Here is a 20,269-nt window from a genome sequence, read left to right as displayed (position 1 = left end):
TGCTATGTTGTTTGCAGTAATAATAAGAAACAACTTAAATGTCCATCAATGAGAACTGATAAGTAATTTAAAGATAATGAACTAGAGCTATATGTATTAGAAGAGATCTCAAAAACTAAGCAGAATAAAAATAGTTGCAGAATGATATATGTTGTCAAAATATACAAATAATATCATATATTCATTATAGAAGTACATTGTATGTATATATACAGCATATTGTATATATACATCTGTGTGTATTATGTATATAGTATAAGTAAAATAAAAGTGAGGACGAATGTAAGTAAAAAATTCACTGCTTGGTGGTTACCTATGTGTTGAGATGGAGGGCAGTGGGGTTGGAAAGGAACACTCAAGTGGTTTTAACTATATCTGAGATGTTGTCTTAAAAAAAAAGATCTGAAGTAAATATATCTATATGTAAAGACTTATTAGCCTTAATAAAGTTAATTATTGGTAAGTAGATGGTATTTATTTCATTATTCTCTATACACCTTTTATTTAGTTTGTTTTTTCCTAATAAAATTACTAAAAATGGGCACCTGGGTGGCTTAGTGGCTGAGTGTCTCCCTTTGGCTCAGGTCATGATCCCAGGGTTTTGGGATTGAGTCCCACATCGGGATCCCTGCAGGGAGCCTGCTTCTTCCTCTGCCTATGTCTCTGCCTTTCTGTGTGTGTCTCTCATGAATAAATAACTAAAATCTTTTTTAAAATGCTAAAAATAAAAAAGTTTTAATATGGTTATTTTAATGAAAAAGGTAACTTTTGGAGAGGGGCTAAGATAGGTAGTGGCAGAAAGGAGAAGGAGACTATTGATTTTCATCATAACCAATTCTGCAGTATTTGATTTGTAACCTTGTTGATTAACAACTACAATTAAAAGATTTTTATTTGCTTTAATGAAAATGGTCTTTTATGAAACTGGAAAAGTTTGAGGACCACTTCACAGATTCTAAACATTTTGATGCCTCGATCTTACTTGTCTTTGTGTTCTTGAGTCTAGCTGCAGTGCCCAACACACAGAGTATAGTAAGTACATATTGATTGATTGTTGTATTTCATTTCCTAAAGATTATAGTCCACCCTGGTCTCTGTGTTCTAATCACTGGTCACAAATTTACTCCTTAGATATATCATTTAACTCTATGGTACTTCAGATTCCTTATTTTTCAGGTGTCAATAATAATACCTGTTTTGCAAGGTTATTTTAAATGTCAAGCAAGAAAATGGATATCAATTTTCTTGAATAGTATAAAGCATATTTGAATTGAAGAAATGTAGGAGATCACTGAAAGGCTGGGAGGAATTCTCAAGGGCTCATAGTTAACATCCATAGTCCAAACTCTTCTAGAACATGTTAGTTACTAAAAAATAAAAAATAAAAAATAAAAAAATAAAAATAAATAAAAAAATCTTACTTCTGTATATGTGTCTTGAAGCCTCTAACTATGATTTGTTGTCTGGTGGGATAGAGGTAGCAGTTGTGATATGTGGGTTAGCGACATTATGAAAATTGGCTTCTTTAGTCATGAAAAATATTTTCTTAGGAAGAAATTTCTTAAGATGCCATGATGACACATTAGCCAGTTTTTTTGGCAAAGGTCCCATTAAGCCAGTGATAAATCTTACTATATGGCAGTAAGAAGTACACTTCTTACTTGACTTAAAACCATTTTGGCTCTAGGGCAGACCCAGCTCTCCCATGAGGGAGAGGTGGGGATGCTAAATAATTCAGAGAAGAGAAATCATTATACAAAGATATGGGGCATCTCTCCAAAGACTATGATTCTAATGGGGAACTATAAAGAGCTGGTCCAGGGAAGGAGGGAGAGGGTTAAGGAAAAAGGTCACCAAGTACTTGTTGGCACTGATTTAGTCATTTGGGTATTGAATGTAATCAATGATGAGACATGGTCCTTGCTTTCAAGGAATTTATAGGCTGTGATATAGTGACTTGGATACAACCAGCAGATTATCAACATGGAATAGAATAATGAGGCAAAAACACATGCACTAGTCATGTTGGTCACATACAAAAGCCACACTTTTAGATTGTATTATTTTTCTTTTGGATGTGAAGATGGAATGTTGTTGCTAAGCTTGAAGAGTCTTTGTCCAGAAACAGCATGGACAGACAAGTCCCTTTGCCAAAGCCACTAAAATAGTGACAGTGCACACTTGGTTGTTTCTATCTCAAGTGCCCAGAAGAAGCCCAAGTGGCCTCTCTACAGGATATTCTCAGTTTATAGTTTATTGTGTTCCAAAGACTCATTTAGCAGTTGGCTGTGGGAAATTTGGCACATATTTTCACATAGAAACAAAACCACAAATGGGGGTCATTTTTTAGACTGGCCCAAGAAAGTTTGTACAAATCCACTATAAATAAAAAATTGTAATACTAATAGCATGGTAGAGTCTGACTCCTATGTGTACTATCTGTATGTGTGTGTTTGTGTATTTCAAATTTGAATTGGAGATGCCAAGGTCCCCTTTCTTTTGATACAGCCCCTCACACTTTCATCTACTAGTACTGAACATGAAGATTTGCTGATCTTAACCAATGACTGAGCGTGTATGTGTGTGCCATGAAATATACCACTCAGAAATCCTGCTACAGGGAGTGTAACTGATGATCTGCTCTAGCTGCTGCCCCTCTGCATCCACAACTGTGTTCATGATGAACTTATATCTCCCTCTAGCTGTTTTTGCCAGTCAGTGACTAAAAATGGTGGGCAAAGTTACTAAGGCATGCCCATTCCAGCAAGTTGCAAGACTTCTACAAATTTGGCTTGAGGACTTCCCATCAGCCTGACAGAACCTTTTCTGGAACTGTGCTGTAGTCTGATTCCTTCTACTCTATTTTTCCTTTTTTTCTCCACAGATGTTCAACTGGTCTGAAGGCTTTCTTCCCCTTTGACAGTTCCCCTACCCCTAATCTCTGGCATAGACTAATCCTATCTTTGTGTCTGCTTCTTGACATAAACTACTGCAAATAATAATGAGAATGGTCTAAGTAAGATAGGAATTTGGGACTGGCTTACTCACCATCTTGTGGGAAAAAAAATACCATCTTGAGTGTGGAACATGGGTGCTAAAGATTTCTCTGGTAGTAACATGACACAAGAGTCAGGTATATAGAGATTCAGCTGCAAAAGAAATGGGTTAGGGGAAGATGTCTACAAGGACAGCAGAGTTGCAGATTACTGCTATATTGCATTCAGGCTCTGAAGAAAAATAATGAGAAATTGAGAGCCATTAACAAATAACTAATGGCTAAGTGTGAGAGCCAGAGGACTTCACTGGTTGTTTATAGAGGCACCCTTATATTCTGTGGTAGAAGAGCAGACAGCTAAGTAGAAAACTGAAGATCTAAGAGTTACACAGCTTCAGAGACATTTGAATGCTTAATAAAGACATGTCTGTTATCATAATATCAGGGCTCTGTGTGGAAAAAACCAGTACCTTGAAGTATGGGTTAGGGACATCTGGATTGATGTCCCAGATGTTGGAGCTGAAGATGCCCTAGAGCTTACAAGGTGGCCCACTCTTCCCAAGTAAGAGGTTGCACTCATCCTGTGTTGCAAGACACTGCGGAAGCCTCTCTCTGCAAGACAGCAATTTTCCTCCTCAGAAGCTGCCCCATCTCCTCTTCTAGCTGCCAGGCTCATTACTAGAACTAAAGCCCAGCATTACCAGTTAAGGAAAGGAAGAGATTATATAGTCAACTGTCTGGGAGAATTAGCTAGTATGTATCAACAGAAGCCAGGGATATACTCCTGAAGATGTTGAATCAAGAGGGCCAGGACAAGATTGGATAATCAAGGATTCATTGACTTGGGGATGTTTTCTTAGGACATGGGATTTAACAGCTGACAAGGATCCCAGGGGATGGGGCAAACTCACTGCTAAGATGATATTTAGTGCAGAAATGCCTGAGTTGCCCTGGCAGATGGTAGAGAGAGGAACAAGAGACTGAGAGAAGTGGACATGGTAGAATGGATATACTAATAAGGCCAGAAGACCCACCAGAGGAGTAGGCCCCATGGGAGAAGCCAAATGACACCATTCCACAAAGATCATAAGAAATGTGCTGGTGAGAGGGGCACAGCATCACTAATAAGGTTCAGTGGTGGCTCTTAGCCACAGGTCAGGTTTGGGCTTGTCAATAACCATAAGGATAGGATGATGGGGGCCAAAGAAATAGAGCCCAAGTGGTGGTATTTAACTATAAGAAGCCAAAAGGTTACAATTATGATAATGGCCAGCAAGGTGAGAGGGGCAGCCAAGAGGGCCAAACCAGCAGGGAATTGTGAAGGTAGTTAATAAAGCATGACATCCCTAGAGGCAAAAAGATGGGCAGCCAACAAGAGTGTTATTTAATATCTACAACCACAGAAATGGATGGGCAGGAAGTTGAGGATGTTTGCCCTAATAAAAAGGTCCTAATCTCTTACTAGTTCTTGATCCTGAGTCAATTTTTTGGTCCAGAACCCACTGACTAAAGACATGGCCAGATATTTAGGGGGAATACTGTAGCATCATATAATGATTCTCCTTCCCCCATAAAAGTACTAGAGCCATTTAGTCAGATAATTTACACTGAAAAAAAGAAAGAACTCAGACATTTTGGGGAATATTTAGTATAGGGGCTGAGTGGACAGTGATACCTGGAGACTAAAAGTGTCAATAGGGCCCCTATTACTGATTGATTGATTTGATTTACTCCAAGAACGAGTATGGAAAATAAGGAAAAAGGTTCCATTTCTTGGACATGGCTACAGAAGGTAGTCTTCCATGTATAAATTCTAGAGGCAAAAACATCATTAACAAAAAGTGTTGAGTATGAGAATTACTGCTGGGAGGTTGGAATACTGAGTAGAAATTTATTAGATACCAGAGATTTCTAGGGAAAATGAAAACTGCAAGGACAGTCCTTCCATTAGGCCTCAGTAAGCTAATGAGAACAGCAAAGAATTATGACTGATTAAGGAAAATCTATTTCCTCTTCTTGTAAAGGCCATTAGCTTCTACTTTGCTGCTCCTTATTTAAAAGCTTACTTTTGGTGGCCTGTTCCTGAGATCCTAGCCAAAGGTATATGAACCTTCACCCAGAGTCAAGGCTATTCTGCATGTAAGAAGTATTATAATAAATCAATAGACACAGCAAGAATCTATTCCTTTACAGCTTAACTATTTTTCTAGCATAATATTATTTCCTTATATTTTCTTGGATTTTTTAAAAAATGAGACTCTAGGCTTTTAGTATTCTGCAACTCAGAACCTGTGGGTTCATTTAGATACCAGAACTACTGATGCATCCACCAGAACTCCATTAATAAGGAATAAGAGACCCACTTCTTAGATTAGCTCTCTTTCTCTGAACCAGTCCATAGGAGTAGAAAAGACTTACTCTGGCACAATATTCACAGACAATTATACTAATTACTCTGGTCCTGACACTTTTAGGATATACAGTAACAACCTCCCTTGTAATTTGTAATCCCCTGCTCTAAATTCCAATTTGTTTATGGAAATTTCAGACCAAATAATCCTCATAAGACTTAACATCTCCTCTGGAAAAAGATATTTTGGCAATATGTATCAAAAGCTTTAAAAATGCATATACCCTTTGACTAAAAAACTCCACTTCTAAATATTTTCTCTGTGGAATTTACAGAACTGAATTCCAAGTACATAAGAATGTTCATTACAATAAAAAAAAAAAGAATGTTCATCACAGCTTTGTTTAATGGTAGGGAAAGAGAGAGTAAAAGACTTGCTAAATTTCTAAGAATAGGGGAAATGGAATATAAATCCATAGGATGGATTCAATAAATGCACTACAGAGAAACATTTTTGACATAGGAAAATATTAATATTACTAAGTGAAAAATAGATTGCAAAACAATAAATATAATCCTTTTGTTTAAAAAAATTGCTAAATAAATATTTATGTGCTTTTAAAGCTTTCTGCCTTGGCTATTGTTCTGAGCTTTCTGTCTTATTTCAGCCTTAATGGAGATCTTTCAAATTAAAACTAACAGGAAATTTTAATCATCTTTTGATGATATACATATGTACATATATATATGAATTTTTTTTGCATTTGTATATCCACCCAGCCATCCATATACGTACCTATTCTGGTCCTTAATGTCTCCTCTGCCATCACTATATGTATTTGTGTACACACAAAAATAATGAAGATAGAGAAGATATTAACAACCAGAATAGGAAATAATATAATTAAATGTTAGTGCCCTGATCAACTTTCACAGTTCTCCTTGGAGAGGCTAATGTAATATTTAAGAGAAGAATTCCTATCTGCTCCACATATTTCTATCTGTTCCTCAATGCTATGTGATGCAAGAAAGCAGAAGCTAGAGAGCCACAGTTACTAAGCCAACATCACCAACAACCACCCAAACAAAATGCAGTATTATGCTTAAATGATGGCATCAGGTCTCTCTCTTGCTTCTTGGCACTTGACTATATTATTAATGTGTGTTAGTGTGTGGGAGAAACCTCCTAAGTCAGCTGCACAATCAGATCAAAACTCTCAAGAGGTTCCCACTCATTCCAACCTCCACTCACCAGTTAATTGCATCCTTCTTTCTTTTAGTCATCATTACTCTGGCTGGTGAGGTGTGGGCCTGGTCAGGGGGAAAGCAGCAGGGCAGATGCTGCAGTTTTAAGTGAGATCAGATGTTGCCTTCCCTGAAGTGAGATCTGGAAAATGTCAGTTCTTAAGTAACAGGTATTGGCAGCTGAACAGTCGGCCTTCCCCACCAGGCTCAGCATTCCCTTCCCTCACAAGCAGATTCCCCTTTTTCTTTTATATCACCTCAATCTCCTTCGGCTCCTCTTTAGAGGTCATTAAGTAAGAATTTCCACTTTGTAGATCTTCATTAGACATGATTCTAAGAGTGCTGGGAATGAGAAGGTTTTGATGATATAATGCCACAAGTCTCAATAAAACACTTCCTAGTATTGTTGGTGACCTAGAATCTTACCTGTGGAGGAAGTATAAAAGATTTCTTGGTGGAGTGGGAAAGAATGATTGGTTCCTGGCTCTTTTCTCCATATGCTGAGAGCTACAGGCAGAAACATAGCACACAAGTTTGATAAAGTCAAGGCATTAAATGGAGCTGAGAGAACATTCTTCAGGTTTCCTTTCTTTTTTCTTTTGCTAGGTCTGGAACCATTCCATCACAGAATTGCAATCCAGATTGCAGAAACACACATGTACACATACACAGCTGATGTATGATCATTTTTATTGTGCTTGGTTTATTTGCATAATGTGCCTCTGCACATTCGAAGATTGAACTAAGTAATAGTGGGGAATGTTTGGTAGTTCTATCTTAAATAGGATGTGGCTCCTTTCTGGGATAAAGCCCACACTGACTTAAGGGTACTTAGATGAAATATGGATCACTATGAGTGTGGGGTCAGTGCCAGTGATTCTCTAGTCTAGTTGGAGTAAATGAAGTCTGTGATGAGTCCCAACAACTCTGAGTTTAGTTGATGACTAACAATCAAATGAGTGAAACAACCTCAGAAATTAAAGCACGGAGAGACTAAGCAAGAACTAAGGAAAGAGCACTGGACTATGAGCTCTGGTCAAATCTTAACTAAGAATGCTTCATCACCTCATCCCTCTTCACTTAATACTCTCTCTAGGCAATCTGATCCATCTCTATGGCTTTATACCTACCTATACATGTTAGTATTTTATTCCCAAATTTAAATCTCTAGTCCAAGGTTTTTCTCCTGAACTCCATCCATACTGGTCTTATCAATCATCTCTATGAATAATCCACAGGCATTTCAAATGGCACCTGTGAAAGAATAAACTCATTTATTTTTCCACCCCAATAAATATTTTTTATATTCTCTGAATTGATAAATTATATATCATTTATCAGAAATTGTGGAATTTATTCCAGGTTCTTCCCTCTTCCCTTTGGGACCAACCAAAGCTGGTCATCAAGTCTATCTTCTAAACCTTTCCTAGATTTTTCCTTCCAAAGTCCCCACCACTTCTATCCTAATTCATGCCACCATATCATTCACCCAAAAAACTGAGAACACAGCCTTCCCATTTAGCACCCTTCAATCTTGTCTCCATACTATAACACAGAGAGCTTTCTAAAAAGGAGATCTACACATCATCTATGTAGCAGTCTTGCCAAACATATTTAAACAGAATCTAACCATAAGGAAACAATCAGACAAATACAGATTTAGGTGAATTCTATAAGACAACTGGTTTAGACTTTTCAAAAATACCAATGTCACAAAAAAAACCCCAAAAATATAACTGAAGGGATTGTTCTAGATAAAGAAAGACTAAAGAAAACTAAATATAAACATGCTTCTTCTTTGCATTCAAAATTGATGGGGAGGGAGTGAGAATAGCTACCGTGGACATTATTAGGATAATTAGGGAAAACTACGATATGAACTATGTATTATATAATATTGAATCAATAAATGTTGAGTTTCATAGGTGTTGGAATGGTATTGTGTTTATACAGGAGAAAGTTCTTTTTTTTATTTTTAAAGATTTATTTATTTATTTATGAGAGATACAGACTGAGGGAGCAGAGACATAGGCAGAGGGAGAAGCAGGCTCCTTGCAGGGAGCCTGATGCAGGACTCGATCCTGGATCCCGGGATCATGACCTGAGCCAAAGGCAGGCACCCAACCGCTGAGCCACCCAGGCGTCCCAGAAAATTCTTAATCCTAGGAGATGCATGCTAAGGTATTTAGAGATGAAATATCATGATGTCTGCAATTTACTCTCAAACAATTCAGCAAAAAATTACATAGGTAGATGGCTAGGTGATAGAAAGAAATCAAATGTGGCAAAATGTAAACAACTGATGGATCTAATCTTTCAATTTTCCCTATGGTTTTAAATTTTTCAAAATAAAAGTTGTAGGAAAAAAGAGAAAGAGAGGAGCCAATCACCATTGCTAAATGTTCTTCCAGTAGACATCTTCCATCTTGCAAAAACAACTTGAATTTCTTAGAGATTTAAAAAAATGGTAGGGAGGTCATTAAGGTTGACCTACCAAAGCCATGTACTTTCATCCCCAACACCTCTGGCAGGCTTAATTCCCAAATAAGTACCATATCACAAGTTAATGCAAGACTTAAAAGCTATAAATGGAAGTGACTAGGTAGTTCAACAGATAAATTTGATCTAAGCCTGCCATTTTCTTTCTTTATTTTTTTTAAAGATTTTATTTATTTATTCATGAGAGACACACACACAGAAAGAGAGAGAGAGAGAGAGAGAGAGAGAGAGAGAGAAATGCAGAGACACAGGCAGAGGGAGGAGCAGGCTCCATGCAGTGAGCCCAACATGGGACTCAATCCCAGGTCTCCAGGATCAGGCCCTGGGCTGAAGGTGGCGCCAAACCGCTGAGCCACCATGGCTGCCCTACCTGCCATTTTCTTTCATACAAAGGAATATGAAAACAATTACAAGCAAATTTTCATTGAATCCTCATAACAACTAAATGAGATACTTAGTTTCATTTTAGAAATCAGAAAAATGGTAAATAAATAAGAGAAAATCTAACTGAATTATGTCTCAGAATTTTTATAGCTGTCAGACCAATAAAGTGCATTATTACATGACACAGGAAGTTTGCAGGGTAAACATGTAAACCTTTTACAAACAAGATAGTTGAAGTTTTGTCTTCTAATAACATCATTCGTTTTTTGTTTATTCTCTATATCATAGTTTTATTCAGCCTCACAACAAAATAAAACAATTTTTTAAACTCTATGTCAAGCCCCAGTAAAATTCTTGTTGCAGTTGGGATAACAACCTGAAGGTGCCTTATGAGGGAATCCCTGTCTCCCTATCTTTTCTCTTCCCTTGTCATATCCACTTTTTACTCCTTCAGGGGGTATTACTTAACTACTTGTATTTCTTTGAGGCATAGGTCCTCTCATTTCACCAGCCTTTCCTGCTGAGTGGTCTAAATCAAGAGAAATATGATGTAGCCCTTAATGCCACAGGTGTGCCTAACATAAACATATTAGATACAAAAACACCCAAGACCAAATCTATGCATATAGGAAGTCGGGTTGTCAGGATTCTGCTTCCAGGATGACTACTATGGCAAGTCCCTATCATAGTTCATCTATAAAAGGCAGTGGTTGATCAGATTATATCCAATGTCCATCTGCTCTTTGCCCTCACTGTCCATGAATCTAAGAAGTGGCATAGAGAAAGCACAAGAGAATTTGTGTAATACACTCTGGTATAGAAGAGGTTTTCCTCTTAAGGGAAATCATCTCAAAGAAATTGTGAAAGTCAAAAAAAGATAAAGTTCCAAGTCACAGTCAAGTTTAATGATGATAAGTCACTTGTTATATCATAGTCACTGATGATATAGCAGAAATCCAAAATATGTCATCTTTGAGATTTATATCAAATTACATATGAAAATCTAAATAATATGGTGAAACAGATGTTAAGTGAGAGATTAGTTTTAAGCTGCAGGATGAGATTTAGCTCAATTTTGGTTACTGGGCAGAAAATGGATTCAGGGGGCAGTGAGTAAATGCACTGATATGAATATAGCCCATGAAAGAGAAAAATTCATTTCTTAGTGTCTCATTTTCCGTCATCCGATAGATGCAGAGATAAATTATTGAAAGCTCTGAGAAAGATCAGTGTCTGAAGTCACTGACACAGAAATACCTTGAAATTATTCAATCTCTCCCTCTCTCTCTCTTCCAAAAGACAGAGCTACTTCCGCACATTGAAATTGATATTTGAGAGAGGTGGAATCACTTGTAATAAAGCTGAAGGAAGAAGTGCTCCCATATTATTCAACTCACTGAACATGGAAAGTAGGAACACAAATTAGGGAATGGTACTGTTTTATGCAGTTCCATTATTTTATTGAGGGGAAGACTTCAGTCAGTTAGTAATCCTACTAGTACTACTTCTAGTAATAATACTAGAAAAACATTAATTTTGAAGTCCAAACCATTGCAGTTAACTTACAAAGTTTTTATCAAGAAGCTGACATCAAAGGGTAGGGAGTTGCTTGATTTGGGAGAGACTTACTAGACAGCCAAACGTTGGTTGCAAGCATGGAGGATCTCCCATAATACATGTTTTACCTTACTTTAAGCTGAAACTCTCTGAGCAGATTTTTTTTAATTACATAAAATTAAAATTGTTTCCTTTATAAGAACGAAAGTAAGGAAGAGAGGGGAGGGAAAGAGGGAGAAACAGTATATGCAGGAAGGCCAATTTAGAAAAGAGGTTCTGAGAACTGTTTACAAAGTACTCAGAAAACAGGTGATAATTCTTTCTCATAAATTAGAAGCAGAGGGCAGCCTGGGTGGCTCAGCGGTTTAGCGCCGCCTTCAGCCCAGGACGTGATCCTGGAGACCCGGGGGTCGGTCCCTTGTCAGGCTCCCTGCATGGAGCCTGCTTCTCCCTCTGCGTGTGTCTCTGCCTCTGTGTGTGTGTGTGTGTGTGTGTGTGTGTGTGTGTGTGTGTGTCATGAATAAATAAATAAAATCTTTTTAAAATAATAAATAAATAAATAAATAAATAAATAAATAAATAAATAAATAAATTAGAAGCAGATAATTTAACAGCTGAAGAAAGTGTGCAAAGAGCTAATACGGGAAATGAAACCATAGTCAAGCACAAAGCATCGAAAATCTCTAATTCTTAGAAAAAGTTGTGTTTATCAATAACTGCTGGAAATGATTAATAAATAGCTAAATTTTTATTAGGAAGACATTTCATTTGTACTGAAATATTTATGCTTTTTTTCAGTCTTGCTCCTTGTTATAACTTTTGAGTTGTGTAAATAACAGTAATTGGTGGGAAAATCACAGAAACATGGTTACAATTGGGTTTCTTATATAAATAAAAAAAATATTTTTTTAAGTAAAGCATACATCAACAGGATTTTTTGCTTTAGAACTTTCACCCTAGCTGTGACATGAAAGATGGACTGAGGACTGGAAAGTGGGTTAGGGTTAGGGTTAGAAATAGAAAACAGGAGATTATTATAATACATTGACAAGAGTTAGGTTTTGATTGTTTAGATAGAGAAGATGAAAGAAAAACATAAGTTAAATGCATGTTTTCAACAGAAAAGGAGTTGTGAGATTTGTGAAATCTAAAAATACATTTGACAAAAATTTAAAATAGAGAAAAAATTCTGGGAAAATTCTTTCAGGTCTATTCAAATGTTACTTTTTCAGTGAAGCCTTCTGTAAGGGAAAACAAAAAATGGCATGATAACCACACTATTTCCTTTTTCTGGGCAGATAGGAAGGTATTTCTTAGCTTCCCTTGTATTGTAGTTAAGGGTGGGAAGACATGACTTAGTTTTGCAAATGAGAACATGAGCAGGAGATATGTGTTACTTACAGGTCAAATACCTATTGGCTACTGGTCTACCTCTATTTGTCTCTACCCTTAGAAACTACATTGCAGGGATGCCTGGGTGGCTCAGAAGTTGAGCATCTGCCTTTGGCTCAGGGCATGATCCTGAAGTCCTGGAGTCAAGTCCTGCAGTGGGCTCCCCGCAGGGAGCCTGCTTCTCCCTCTGCCTATGTTTATGCCTCTCTCTCTCTCTCGTTAATAAATAAATAAAATCTTGAAAACAAAAAAAAAGAAACTATATGGCAATGTGGTAGCATCAAATTATGGAGGAAGCCTGCAATCCTGAATTGCTGAATGGAGTAATGAATCACCTATATCAGACTTCCCCTGAGCAAAAAGTAAACTTTTGTTGGGCTAAAACCACTGGTATTTAGATTTATTACTACAGCACAGCATTGCCTATTTTTTTAATTTAATTAATTTAATTTATTTTATTTTATTTTATTGGAGTTCAATTTGCCAACATATAGCATAACACCCAGCACTCATTCCATCAAGTGCCCCCCTCAGTGCCCGTCACCCAGTCACCCCCCCCCCTGCCCACCTCCCTTTCCACCACCCCTTGTTCGTGTCCCAGAGTTAGGAGTCTCTCATGTTCTGTCTCCCTCTCTGATATTTCCCACTCATTTTTTCTCCTTTCCCCTTTATTCCCTTTCACTAATTTTTATATTCCCCAATGAATGAGACCATATAATGTTGTCCTTCTCTGATTGACTTATTTCACTCAGCATAATACCCTCCAGTTCCATTCACATCGAAGCAAATGGTGGGTATCTGTGGTTTCTAATGGCTGAGTAATATCCCATTGTATACATATCCCACATCTTCTTTATCCATTCACCTTTCGATGGACACCGAGGCTCCTTCCACAGTTTGGCTATTATAGACATTGCTGCTAGAAACATCGGGATGCAGGTGTCCCAGCGTTTCATTGCATTGTATCTTTGGGGTAAATTTCCAGCAGTGCAATTGCTGGGTAGTAGAGCATTGCTTATTTTGAATATATATCTTCCCTGGTCACCCTATCTAAAATTTCCTCTGACCCTCTCTCCACACAAAAACCCAAACACACACATACACACTTACCATCCCTACTTTTTTCCTCTTTTAGCACTTATCACTCTATAATTTATAATGCATTTTATGTACTTATCTTACTTATTATTTCTCCCAGAATGCCTTCCATGGGGGCTGGGTCTGTTTATGTATGTTTGCTTCACAGTTATAAGCCCAGTGATACAGTGCTTGGAACATGGTAGGCACTCAAGAGATATTTGTTGGATGAATGAATAGAAAGATAAGTTTAGTTGTGTCTGAAAAACAGTGAGACTTTTGAATAGAGAGGTACTAAGATATATCTGTGAATTCAAGAATGAGAGACCCATCCATAGACACATACTTGGGACACATCAGCATAGTTGGAGGGGTCATAGTTGAAGTCATAGAAATGAGTTTACTCAGAGATGAGTGTTGCAGGTTGGGTTTTTCAAGAGCAAAAGCTGAGACAAAGTCTGAGTGTTTATTAAGGATCAATACCTTTCAAAGAAAGGGAAGTAAGTGCATTGGACAGAGAAAAAGTTAAACTGCAGTGCAAGCTGAATATGCCTCAGCCAACCTGATGGGGAGCTCTGAAGCAAATATTGCCTGTCAGTGTTGTCCTGCATCAGACCAGAATGGTTGGGCCTAATACCCCCAACTCATTCAGTCACTAATGTGTGTGCCCTGAGAAGGACTGACCTTGAATGAGGAGAATCCTAAATGAGACAACAGCTGACCTCACTCTCCAAATCTAGGTGCTAAGCACTTCTCTGAAGTAAAACCTGAGCAATATATCTACATATCTACCACAAATGAAAAAGAAGAAAAGGCTAATGGTTAGGGTTGCCAGATTTAATAAATATGAACACAAATAATGTTATTTCATTAATACACACCTGTCCCATGTAGTATTTGTGATATACTTATACTAAAAAATTATTCGCTGTTTATATGAAATTCAAATTTAGCTGGGTGTCCTGTATTTTATCTGGCAACTCATCTACGGATTGAATCTTAGAGTAAAGCCACAGTTGTCAGAAAAGAAGTTAAGTAGAATTGATATAAAGAGATAAGAGGAAGTCACAGAATGATCCAAGAACCAAAATGAAGTAATAGTAATGAGATCTAAGGAAGGAGGTGATTTTTTAAAATAATAAGATGATGATAGAATAGAGAACCTTGAAAAGTGGAGAAGGTAGATAAAAGAAGATAAAGACTGAGAATTACTTCAGTTATTTAGAAACTAGGGATAATAAAGTCTCAAAAAATAATGGAATCCAATGTCAAATGACACTGAAAAGCAGAACACAGCTAAAAGATTTGGGGTTGGGGGATCCCTGGGTGGCGCAGCGGTTTGGCGCCTGCCTTTGGCCCAGGGCGCGATCCTGGAGACCCAGGATCGAATCCCACATCGGGCTCCCGGTGCATGGAGCCTGCTTCTCCCTCTGCCTGTGTCTCTGCCTCTCTCTCTCTCTCTCTGTGACTATCATAAATAAGTAAAAATTAAAAAAAAAAAAAAAGATTTGGGGTTGGGGGGACCTCAGACCATGAGGTATATCAAATTAGATGTGGCAGGGCATGCCTTGCCACAAGATGGCACTCATAGTTCCACTTTTTCAGAGTTTCTATCAATAAACATTCTGCAAATTTTTTATTGTCCTAGAACAAAGAGAATATCTTATGTTTCACAACTTTACATATAGTTTGTGTTTCATGGTCTATCATTTTCCCACAGCTTGTCATTGTTTTCCCTTTAGAATATAAAGACATAAAGAATATCAGAATTGATTGGCAGGGATGGGCAGGGGCAGGCATTAAGACCTGGAGGAGAGAGCAAATGTAATGCTATCGCAGATACTCAGTATAAAGCTTTAACAGAAGGCTGTTGGATTTGGTCAACAGATAACGATTGAGCTTAAAGAAAAATAATACTTTTGAAGATGGAAATCGGATTGTCTGGTGTTGAGGACTCACAGTGTGCTTTGAAAGTAGACAGACTATGTGTTTAGCACATCTGCTGTGAAAGATTGGAGGGGAGCCAGGGCAACTTTTTAAGGAACTTCTCAAATATGGATTTGTTTGCCTTATTCATAAGATTCAAATATTCTACCAAGATACCTGTTCAATGGCAGTTGACCTCACATCACAATATCTCTCCACAAATGCATCTGTGCTGCAGAGATACTTCGACTTAACTAAATTACTCCATTAGTCCCCCAATATTATAGCACTTATTCTTTTCAAAATAATTTCCTATTTCTCGTATTATATTGCTCATAGTGTGAATATTTGAATAGAGGCCTACAGAGATGACAAGATTTGCCTCACTTTGCACCGCTAGATAGAAACAGATCCATGGACCAGTTTTCTGATGCCTAATTCCATATCCCTTCTACTGAATTATTCTTTTGTCATTTGATTTCTAGTTCAAGTTTTCCACATATCTAATTTTATTTTTTCTGGCATGCATAAAATGAGAATGGTTCTTTGAAATTACCCTGTTTTGATTAGTTTCTATGCTATCTCAGATCTATAATAGTTAAAACTTATCTGTCTCCAGAAAAGTATGGGAAGAAATATGCTCATTATCATCTCTGCTTTCTACAAAACTAAGTATAACTCTGAGCTGAACATAAAAGAACTTATAAATTAATGTACCATACCATTGAAGAGGTAAATCCCTGTGCTTGTTGTTTTGGGTGTATAGGGATTTCCACTAAAATACAGTCCCACCACACAATCCAAAACAGTTTTCTTTTCAGCCAATAAGTCTAATCATTAGCGATTTCTTTTTCTCTTTGTTTATCATCAAGGTTAAAACATTATCAATATCTATATTTATGTAAAAATCTGTTTGATCCCTTTAAACATAAAGTAGAGTGAAATGAAGACAATTTTGGCTTTGTTTCTCCCATTTACCTCCTCCTTCACCCCAAACAGAAAAAAGGGCAGAGGGGCTTCTATAGCTAATTCACCAATAACTCCATATAAGCCAAAAAAAAAAAAAAAAAGGAAAACTTCAAACTTGTTTTGTGGCTAGGCCTCCATGGGAGAACAGCCTTCATACTGAGTTGGAAAGAATAAAGGGTATTTTTGAACTTACAAGTGTCTGAAAACATCATGTCTGTAAAGTGTGGTTGGTATTTTTATGTATTTAAAAGAGTCTAATGAAGCCCAGGTCCTTACAAATTCCCCCCCCCCCCACCAAAAAAAAAGAAAAGAAAAATGGGACATGGGACATGGTTCCTGCCACCCAGGGGTCAGAGTGGTGGTTATTGCTCCAACCAATTGTACAAAGGAGACCTGTCATGTATAGATAGCTCCACAGTCTTGCATTAGCAAGAACGCCATGAAGACTGGCCCTTACCCAAAGAATTTACTCAGAGAGACATTTAATATGGAGTAAATACAGCGTCAAAGAGAATAGCTTTGAAGAAGGGCTTTGAAAAGGTCGGAAGAAGATGAAATGAGGAATGTTGTTACTTAGTGCCTTTATTAAACAAATGCCTGCCGTAGCTCTTCTCCAGCACATCTCAAAATGTGGAAAAGCAATAATGACATGCCCACTTCACAGACAAAAAAGTGATTTGGAATGTGAAATTTTTCATCAGAATGAGCCCTCAGGCCAATGGATTGTTCTTAGAATGTGGGAATGCCTTATTTCCACCAGCCTGGAGTCTTGCCTTCTCTCAGGGACATATACTATTTCACGAACACTCCAGGATAGTTTGGATTTTAGATATTCTCCCCTGTCATACCAGTTAAGATTGGAAACTATTCTCCCTAATCCTCATATCATGTCCTAGCTCTTCACACCTTTGCTATAGGTAGAAAGCAAACAATCACTGCTACCACTATAGCAGAAAGCACCTTAGGTGTTAACTCTTTTGGAGTAATGGACACTTTCTAGTATAAAATCAACTGGGCGAGTGATGTGGAACAAATTTTGCAGTTACACATAACATCACTCCCTGCAATCTATTTCTTTTTCTGCTGCTATTTATCTCTAGTCTTTTTACATATAAGTATATTCATCCATTTGACAAATATTACCGAGCACCTGCTATGTATCAGGTATTGTTCTAGGCAACGGGTTTATAGCAGTCAAGACAAAGTCCCTGCTTTCATGGCCCTAAATTCTAAATAGGTAGGAAACAAAGAGTGGGAGTGAGGGAGATGACAGGTAATAAACATAAATTCATGTAGTGGGAAGTCTTATGAAGACAAGAAATCAGGTTAATGTAATTGAAACTGTAGAGAATGACTTTTGTTTGAGTAGTCAGAAGCTCTGCCCTTAGGTGGGGTTAGGAAGTATCACATTTGAGCCAGGGCCAACCTTACACAGATCTAGGAAGAGAATGTTGTAGGCAGAAAAAATGGCAAGTACAAAAAAAAGTTCTGAGACAGAATAAGCTTGAAATGTTTGAGGAACAAAATAGGGCTAAGGTTGTTGAATGCTATGAAAGGTAGGACATGAGTTCTGAGAGATCCAAGAGGCACACTGGTACTGTTAAGTCAAAGTTATACATGGGAGATCTCAAAAACTGTGAAGTGTTTTTTTTTTTAAAAAGTCCTAAATACCTCAAAAAAAAATAAAATAAAATAAAATAAAAAGTCCTAAATATTTTAGTGTGTGTTTCCTAAAGTCAAGGACAACTGTGAAAGTACAATTATCAAAATCAAGAAAATTTCACTAACATATCCAATTATCAAAATCAGAAAATAACATTGATATAATATTATTATCTAATTTACCTTACTTAAATTTTACTATTGGTCCCAAAAGTGTTTTTTTTTTAGAAATTTTATTCATCTGACCCACGATCACACATTTCATTTAATTTTCATGCCCCTTTAGTCTTCTCTAACCTGGAACTTTCCTTATTCTTTCCTTGTCTTTCACGAATATATTTTTAAAAGTACCAGCCATTTATTTCACAATATGCCCTTAAATTTAAGTTTGTTTGATATTTCCTTGAAATTAGGTTCAGGTTTTTCAGGTTATGAAGCTTATGCTTTTTATTTAAATATACCAGGAAGCACACAACATCAATCAGTTTGTTCCATTACTAGTATGCAAGAGGAATATGATGAAAAAAATGCAGTTTTGCTAGGGGGAGATCAATGTATGTTTATGCTTTAGATGGTAGCAAAAAAATAATGTCAATTCTAAATATAGAAGTATAATGTAGACAAATTCTGAATTAAATGCAAATGCAAGAAAGCTTTCCTCACTTGCTCAAATCCTGAATACAGAGCTTGAAGAAAACCTCAGGAATCTCTAAAACATTAAAGAAGAATGAGATGGAAAACACAATGTGAGTTATCAATAAGGACAAAGGTATGTTAGCAAACTTTCAACAAATAAGAATAACTGTGATTTTGAATATAAATCTATACAGCTTAAATAAAATAAACTGAATATTTAGATAAATAAGTAAGTTGCTTTTACATAGGCAATGTGAAAAGGAGTAGTTGAGCATTGAAGAAACTGAAATGAGTACACACCCAGTGGCAATCACAAGGGTCTCCACTGTAGTATAGCTTCCCTTTGATTGTAGTATAGTATAGTATAGTATAGTATAGTATAGTATAGTATATCTTGTTTACCATAAATACTATCCAAAAGCAAACAAATAAGAAAGGTGCGGTTTGAAATGTTGTCACTAGGAATAATGGAGAAAAAAAAGACCAGCAAATATAAAACCTATATAGAAAATATAAAGAATGAGAGTGGGTATAGATTAAGCAAGAAGTTCCATAATGTGAATTTAACTAGACCACTAGATCCTAAGGGCCTTAAAGGCATGGGGCATGGTCGTTCTCTGGTTTTAGTTTTCTTTATCAATGTCTGTCTTAAAATATCATATCTAGAAATCAAATTCTGTCTATGACCTCGCACATGCAAAATGACCGCTACTTCTTTTTTTATTTCTATACTTCTATTAGTGCTAAAGTTAACATGATATCTAATCCGTAGAATTTTAGAGATGAAGAAGAACCAAGACAGTAATTTCGTTCAGTTCTCTCTCTTTTCAAATGAGAAAAATTAAGTAATTAAAGTTAATTGATTTGCCAAAAGTTACCCAACAGTGATACTACAAGAGGGCAAACAGTTCAGGCTTAGAACCCCAAAATGCTGGCAAAGGAGACATTCAAATATCACTATTAATACAATATCAGTTATTTTTCAAATAACTAGGCTGTCATGTGACTATCGTATGACATGTAGTTTGTTTCCCTAATTCTCATGCTTTAGAAAAGAAGTTGCATACATTCAAATTTATCTTTAAGGAATCTTAATTTTTGAAAAGCTTTTGATTTTGGAAAATTTCAAATGTATACAAATTAAATAGAATATAATGAATCCCCATGTACCTATAATCTACCTTTAATATATTCAAAATTCTGCCATTCTTCTTTATTGTAGTAAAATACACATGACATAAAATTACCATGTTAACCACATTTAGATCAGTGTTTAGTACATATATTTAGTACAGATCAGTGGCTTTTAGTACATTCACATGTTGTGTCTGCCATTCTCATATCAGCTAAATCTCCACCCACTCCCCACCTATCCCTCCATGATTATGAGAATCTCACTTTTTAAATCAGATATCTAACACCTCAATTTTCATCCAAATTCACATGACTTTTTTGCTCTAATCTTCAGTTCCTTTTCCATGAACGTCATAACATCTATCTCAAAGTTGTTGTAGAGTTTAAAGAATGCACTGTAGTATCACATAATAGGCACTAAGTAACTGTTAGTTCATTCACCC

The 20,269-nt window shown here is 36.7% G+C and overlaps 1 protein-coding gene across 4 annotated transcripts in view; it reads right to left on the bottom strand.

The window, feature by feature from the left end:
• The window catches only part of HPSE2 (heparanase 2 (inactive)), a 627,272-nt gene that overhangs the window by 268,352 nt on the left and 338,651 nt on the right, over nt 1-20,269 (bottom strand). The gene's annotated exons all lie outside the window — the stretch shown is intronic.

The sequence above is a fragment of the Canis aureus genome, chromosome 29, assembly GCF_053574225.1.
Source record: "Canis aureus isolate CA01 chromosome 29, VMU_Caureus_v.1.0, whole genome shotgun sequence".
Lineage (NCBI taxonomy): Eukaryota > Metazoa > Chordata > Mammalia > Carnivora > Canidae > Canis > Canis aureus.
Note: the sequence above shows the minus strand (reverse complement) of the source record. Positions and strands in the feature narration are given on the sequence as shown.